General features: G+C 41.5%; 1 protein-coding gene and 1 long non-coding RNA gene across 2 annotated transcripts in view; one reads left to right on the top strand and one right to left on the bottom strand.

The window, feature by feature from the left end:
- The window catches only part of LOC111820942 (uncharacterized), a 9,347-nt gene extending 7,843 nt beyond the window's left edge, over nucleotides 1-1,504 (bottom strand). Inside the window, exon 1 of the long non-coding RNA XR_002824441.1 lies at nucleotides 995-1,504. This is a non-coding gene — a long non-coding RNA (uncharacterized LOC111820942). The remainder of the gene's footprint in view (nucleotides 1-994) is intronic.
- ANTXR1 (ANTXR cell adhesion molecule 1) overlaps nucleotides 1-6,818 on the top strand; it is a 268,269-nt gene that overhangs the window by 170,259 nt on the left and 91,192 nt on the right. The window lies entirely within an intron of this gene.

Genomic DNA, 6,818 nt, shown 5'->3' with positions numbered 1-6,818 from the left:
TTCTGTAAGCCTTCACCTGAAGTACAATAAAAAAAATAAGATAAAATAAAATAAAAAAAAAGTTGTTTCAAATGCATAGCCAGGCTCACAAGAAAATAGAGGACATTCCCAGGACCAGAATGAAGAAGGATCTGGAAATCAGATGGTAAATTGACCCTAAAACTTGGTCTGCCCTCAGGAATACTTTCTGATCTCAGCAACCTAGAGATTTGGTACAATAACCTCACAGTGGCCATAAGCCCCTAAAAGTTTGGAATTTGGAATTAAGTTTCATGCCTAAAGCTGGATGTTTGAGTGAAAGGATGGGCTACGAGTTTAGGGTGTGTGTGTGTGTATGTGTGTGTGTTTCCGGAGAATTTATAATCGTAACCTCCCAGAGTGTCAAAGTTCACATCTATACTACTTTGAGTTCTATAGATCCCAAGCTTGTGAAAAGTGTTCACGTGCCTCAGGAATCTGCAACCCCAAAATCGTCTCTGACAGGTTGGTGCCTCAACCCAGGCCCCATAAGATTCCCACAGGTAAATGTGAGCTAAACATGAATTCACAATCCAAAATTACCAACACCAGGGAAAATTGTTACTCAGACTCCTTTGGTTGCTATACACAAAAAAAAGACCGTGTGTCTTTTGTGAAACACCAATAATCAGATAAGAAAGTCAGACCGTGTTAGCCATCTTTTCTTTGTTCTCTTCAAAGTTAACAGTAGTTATTAAGTAGCAGACGCATCAACAGTTCTCAAATACTATCATTTCTCTTATAACATGAAGTATGCTTCTAAAAACATCACTGCATTATGGGATTTTGGACCCATGAAAATAACAGGACTCATGGGGGAGATAGGTTCAGAACAGAACACAAAACTCTTCTGAATCTAATAAAACAATACACTAGGAAAATAAACTCAAGAAAAAATTCCGTCATTTTATCTATTAAATATATTGATTTATTAAATTCTTAATAAATAAATACTACAGAAAGTGTAGCACTTTACCTTGATATAAAAAAATAAATACATGAAGTTTCTTGGTGGACATGAAGATGATGTGGCTTGGAGTTACAGAGACGAGACGGAAGGAAGGACATTCTTAAGATCAAGTGTCACAACACCAGAGGTGGACGACTGTGACTCATTGTCTTGTTATTCCTTCTCTGCAGTGACTTAAAATAAAAATTCATCTTTTGTTGTTTTGTCCGGTTTCTCCTTGCATAAAAAAGCTGTTTTTGTGGCTCTGAATAAGACCAAACGCCATGAAAGTGCTATTTTGCTGCTCTCAGCATTGTAGCTGTCTCTTTAATCCATGGTACATGCTATTAATCCCTCTTAAAGAAAATGATGGCTCTCGTGGAATCTGTTCTCCTTTAGGGGTTTCTTTTTCCAAGTTGTTTTAGCTTCCTAGGGCTCTTGTACCAAAATACCACAACGTGGGTGGCTTATAAGAACAGAAACTTGTTGTCTCACAGTTACGGACGCTAGTAGTCCTTAATTCAAAAGTGTCTGCACGGCTGTGCTCTCTCTGAAAAGGAAGCTCCCTTTTTATCTCTCCCAGCTTCTGGTAGCCCCCAGATATTCCTTGACTTGCAGCTGCAGCATAATTCCATCTCTGCCTCTGTCATCACATGGCTATGTTCGGCTTTGTGTTTGTGTCTCTTCTGTTTTATAAGGACGCAGCTCAAATTGGATTAGGATCCACCCTACTCCCGAATAACCTCATGTTAATTTAACTGATAACATCTTCAAAGACTCTACTTCCAAACAAAGTTATGTTCACAGGTACCAGGGATTAGGACTTTAACATACCTCTTTGGAGGACATAATTCCATCCATAAGAAGCATGGTCTCTGATGAGGTTCACTGGTTTCCTTTAGACCCTTTGTTTTCACGCTGCCCATCTTCTCTCATCTCATCATAAGCTTCTCCTCAACACGTAAGGCTTTCCCCCTTCATTCAATACCTGAATTCTTACAGCCAGGACATACACGCATGCTGTATGAATTGTTCTTGTGAAGAGAGGCGCACACACTCAGGAGCTCAGTATACACTTGCATTGCACATGAGTAATCCAGGGTGAGAAAGAACATGAGGTGAGTGTGGTTTTTGTGGGTTCTTCCCTAGGTCACTACTGGCAACTGCGCAGCATCTTCTCACTCACACGATATCCCTTGGTGACACAAAATCTCATCCACTCGTGGAAAAGCATATTTAGAGTTAATATGATTTCACAGTTTAGGATTTTATTACCCTGTTTACCTACCATGTATGAACAAATTCACACATTACGTATGTGGACTAAAACAGAAGGCCTATACATGTATTTTTCAAATTTTCATGACATTGTCTTAGAAATTTAGTTTGGGACACAAATTGGACAGTGGAATCTTGAACAACAGGGAAAATGATTTTACTTGGAGGCTGGGACTAGAGGATAGGATAGAATGGGGTGTAGATGGTTTCCAGTAAAGTAATGTAATTAACAATAAGTCCAACCTATGACTCTAATGAGATCCTATGATGCCTCCAAGTGTTGCAACCCATTCTTGGAGTTGGGGGCTACATTAGTTTCTTAGGGCTGCCATAACAAATTACCACAAACTGGGTCCCTTAAAACAATAGAAATTTACTTTCTCACACTTTTGGAAGCTAAAAGTCTGAAATCAAGGTGTCAGCAAGTTTGCTTCCTTCTAGAAATTCTGAGGGAGAATCTGTTCCATGCCTCTTTCCTAGTTTCTGGTGGTAGCCAGCAATCCTTGGCATTCCTTGACTTGTAAACACATTATTCTGATCTCTGACTCCATCTTCACATGGCCCTTTCCCATGTGTGTCTGTGCCACTGTGCCTCAGTCTCCCCCTTCTTATAAAGACGTCAACCATTGGATTTAGGGCCCACTCTAATCCAGTATGACCTCACTTTAACTTGATTATGTATTTCCAGATAAGGTCACATTCACAGGTACCAGGAGTTAGGACTTGAACATATCTATTGGGTGACACAGTTCAACCCACTAAGAGGCTATTATATATGAATTATTAAAGAAATGCTTATATGGAGGGTTGAGAGGCCAGAATTTTATCTTACCTATCACTAAAGTGTTTATTTGAGGGGCAAGAAAGTTTACAATGATCAGAAATACTTCCTTTACCTTTCCTTCATAAGAACATATACTCATTCATTCCAGAAATAACATGATGATGGTTACATCATGAGGATCTCAAAATAAGCGCTGAGTTACATGCCAAGGTAAAAGCTGACCAAATATGCCCATGTGTTCTAGAGGCTTAGAGTCCAGTGTGGAAGAAGGAAATACAACTGCATTTCAGTGAGGTAACTGCCAATGGTGCAGATGACAAAAGATAAGATCTGTGCCCCTGATCCCAGGGAATCAGAGCTGGATCCAGGAATCCAGGCCATGCCAGCTCTACACCAGAGATGAGAACAAACGTTCACCAGAGGAAGCAAGGGAGTGACTGCAAACAGAGCTGAATTCTATGTCTTCCACACACAGGGACTCATGGCCAATGAACATCCCAGAGTTCCTCATAATAGAGCAGGGACAAAATAAATGTTAAACTGAAACATTTTTAAAGCTGGTGGTTCTATCAGCCATAAGCAAATCTCAACAGAGCACTCATAGGAATTCTGACTTGAGGCAAAATATATCCCATGCATCTAAGTGAGGAACAGCATTGTTAGAAAGAAGCAAATTCATGTTTCTGGAAGTGTAGTACATGGACTAGAAGCATACGCTTCTAGAGGAAATTTCTGGGAAATTTCAGAATTTGAAATATGAAATACAAATCCTCAGACCCCACCCTAGACCTACGAATGAGAAAATCAGGGTAAAGCCCAGAAATTTATGTTTTAACAAGCCCTCTAAGTGATTCTAATACTCAATAAGGTTTGAAACCACTGAGCTAATTAAAATTAGAGGACGACTGTCTCATTTTGCAAATAGAGTAGCCCTCTTAGGATGTTCTCTTGGACTTATATTTAGACAGCAGAGTTGGCTGTGTGTCAAGGAGGTGTCTCCTTTGTAGCCTTCCTCATAGAGGCGTGCAGGAGATGCCCGCATCCAGGCCATTCAAAAAGATATCAAGACGCTAAGTACAATTTAAGAAGAAAGGGGGTCGGAAAAGAAGTCCTGTGTTTTGTCCCACTTCTCATGCCAGAAAATCAGCATCTGTCTACTGTGGTCTTGTACAGCTTAGCCTCAGCCAATGCCTATTAGACAGTGAAGAGAGAAGGAAAGAGGAAGAGGAGAAAGGTTAAATTGTGGTGGACAGATTTCTCTACAAGTTGACAGAGACATAACAGAGGACTAAGGAGGAATAGGTAGGTCTGGAGTCCTCCTGATTCTCATGTGGCGTGTTGACCTTTCTATTTTCAGTGGAATGTCTGTCTAGTAAGCCAGTGTGAATATCATCTGGGAGGAGAAAGAGGCTGCCTCAGAAAAAATTGGAAAGACTACATTCTACATTCCATTGCACAGAACTATAACAGTAGAGTTATAGAGGATTTCATTTTACTTGGATCCACAATCAACGCCCATGGAAGCAGCAGTCAAGAAATCAAACAACGCAGTGCATTGGGCATATCTGCTGCAAAAGACCTCTTTAAAGTGTTAAAAAGCAAAAACATCACTCTAAGGAGTAAGGTGTGCCTGACCCAAGCCCTGGTGTTTTCAATTGCCTCATATGCATGCGAAAGCTGGACAGTGATTAAGGAAGACCGAAGAATTGATGCCTTTGAATTATGGTGTTGGTGAAGAATATTGAAGGTACTATGGACTGCCAGAAGAGCAAATAAATCTCTCTTGGAAGAAGTACAGCAAGAAAGCTCCCTAGAAGCCAGGATGGCAAGACTTCGTCTCACATATTTTGGACATGTTATCAGGAGGGACCAGTCCCTGGAGAAGGACATCATGCTTGGTAGAGTAAGGGTCATCGAAAAAGAGGAAGACCCTCAACAAGATGGATTGACACAGTGGCTGCGACAATGGACTCAAGCATAGTGACGACTGTGAGGATGGCACAGGACCAGGCACTGTTTTGTTCTGTTGTACATAGGGTCGCTATAAGTCAGAACCAACTTGATGGCACCTAACAACAACAACAACGTAACAGTAGAGTTAGCAAGGGCAAATGAAGTGGCAAGGATCAAAACCTACAAATTTGGAGAAAAACTTGAATATTTCTGGAGGGAGAGAAAACAAGCAATATCAGCTCACCAGATACTTTATTTCACTTTAATATTATATAAATAATTTGTGAGAGGACTTTACAAAGACCCAGTCAGTTGAACGTGGTTCATAGAACCAGAATAACTAAGCTTCCCAGGTGTCAAACAGAACCTGGGCATATGTGGCCTTTCTACCAAGCTATGTCTCTATAAATCATTACCATTTCTGGCAGATAAACTAAAGGGTCACATAAAAACTTAGTTGTTTTGATAGAATGAGAAATTGTCGGTAAGATTTCAATTTGATGGGAATTCTATCTGGTCTCTTCTGACTTCGTTTAGCCACACCATCACCCTTTACACACCAGTTTCTGTCAAGTTGATACCGACTCGTAGCGACCCAATAGGACAGAGTAGAGCTGCCCCATAGGGTTTTCAAGAAGTGGCTGATGGGTTTGAACCACTGACCTTTTGGTTAGCGGCCAAGCTCTTAACCGCTGCACCACCAGGGCTCCCATCCACACAGTAGTCTCTGTCAAATCTGGCCCTAACTCAATGCCTGCCTGAACAGAGATTAGATACAATCTAGATAAAGTCACTGATAAGAGGGGAGAGGAGACACATTCAACTCAGTGGAGATAGTTTCAAGAAACTCAGGTAGCCAAGAAACACCAATTCTTTGCTCATCCAGTCCCATCTCATTTTTCTTATCCCCCTTACCTCACCAGTCCAACCATTAGCACAAAGGAGCCCTAGGACAGCTGTCCCAAAGAAGCAACCAGTCACTTTCTGCCCTTCCAAAATATCCACCCTGAAGACAGTGGTAAGTAGGGAAGTAGTGCTGACCTCTGGAGTAGAAATATGAAAGATGTCCCAGACGTATCCCAGGTACTGCTGTTCAGTTCTACCACAGTATGCTTATAAATATGTTGGTTGAGAAATTTTCCTTGTAACTATTTTATCAAGGCTATCTTCAACCTAATCCATCTTCAGTTTGCCCCTCTTAATGAGGAAGGCCCCACTCGTCTGTCAGTTTCCCCACGCATCTGTCAGTTTGTCCTGCTGTGGTGGCTTGCGTGTTGCTGTGATACTGGAAGCTATGCTACCAGTATTTCAAATAGCAACAGGGTCACTCACAGTGGACAGGTTTCAGAGGAGCTTACAGACTAAGACAGACTAGGAAGAAGGACCTGGCAGTCTACTTCTGAAAAAAAATTAGCCAGTGAAAACCCCATGAATAGCAGCAGAACATTGTCTGATATAGTGCCGGAAGATGAGCCCCTAAGGTTGGAAGACACTCAGAATACGATGGATTGACACAGTGGCTGCAACAGTGGGCTCAAGCATAACAATGATTGTGAGGATGGCACAGGACCAGGCAGTGTTTCATTCTGTTGTACATAGATAGGGTCACTGTGAATCGGAACCAACTGGACGGCACCTAACCACATTGAGGAAGGAGGAACTCCTAGGTGGTACAAACAGTTAATGTACTTGGCTGGTAACCAAAAGACTGGAGATTTGAGTCTACCCAAAGGCACCTTGGAAGAAAGGCCTGGCAATCTACTTCTGAAAAAATCAGCCATTGACTTTGGGGACCATAGTCTCAGGGAACATCTAGCTCAATTGGCATAACACAGT

Source organism: Trichechus manatus, unplaced genomic scaffold, assembly GCF_000243295.1.
Source record: "Trichechus manatus latirostris isolate Lorelei unplaced genomic scaffold, TriManLat1.0 scaffold00004, whole genome shotgun sequence".
NCBI lineage: Eukaryota > Metazoa > Chordata > Mammalia > Sirenia > Trichechidae > Trichechus > Trichechus manatus.
This window is presented reverse-complemented; position numbering and strand designations above follow the sequence as displayed.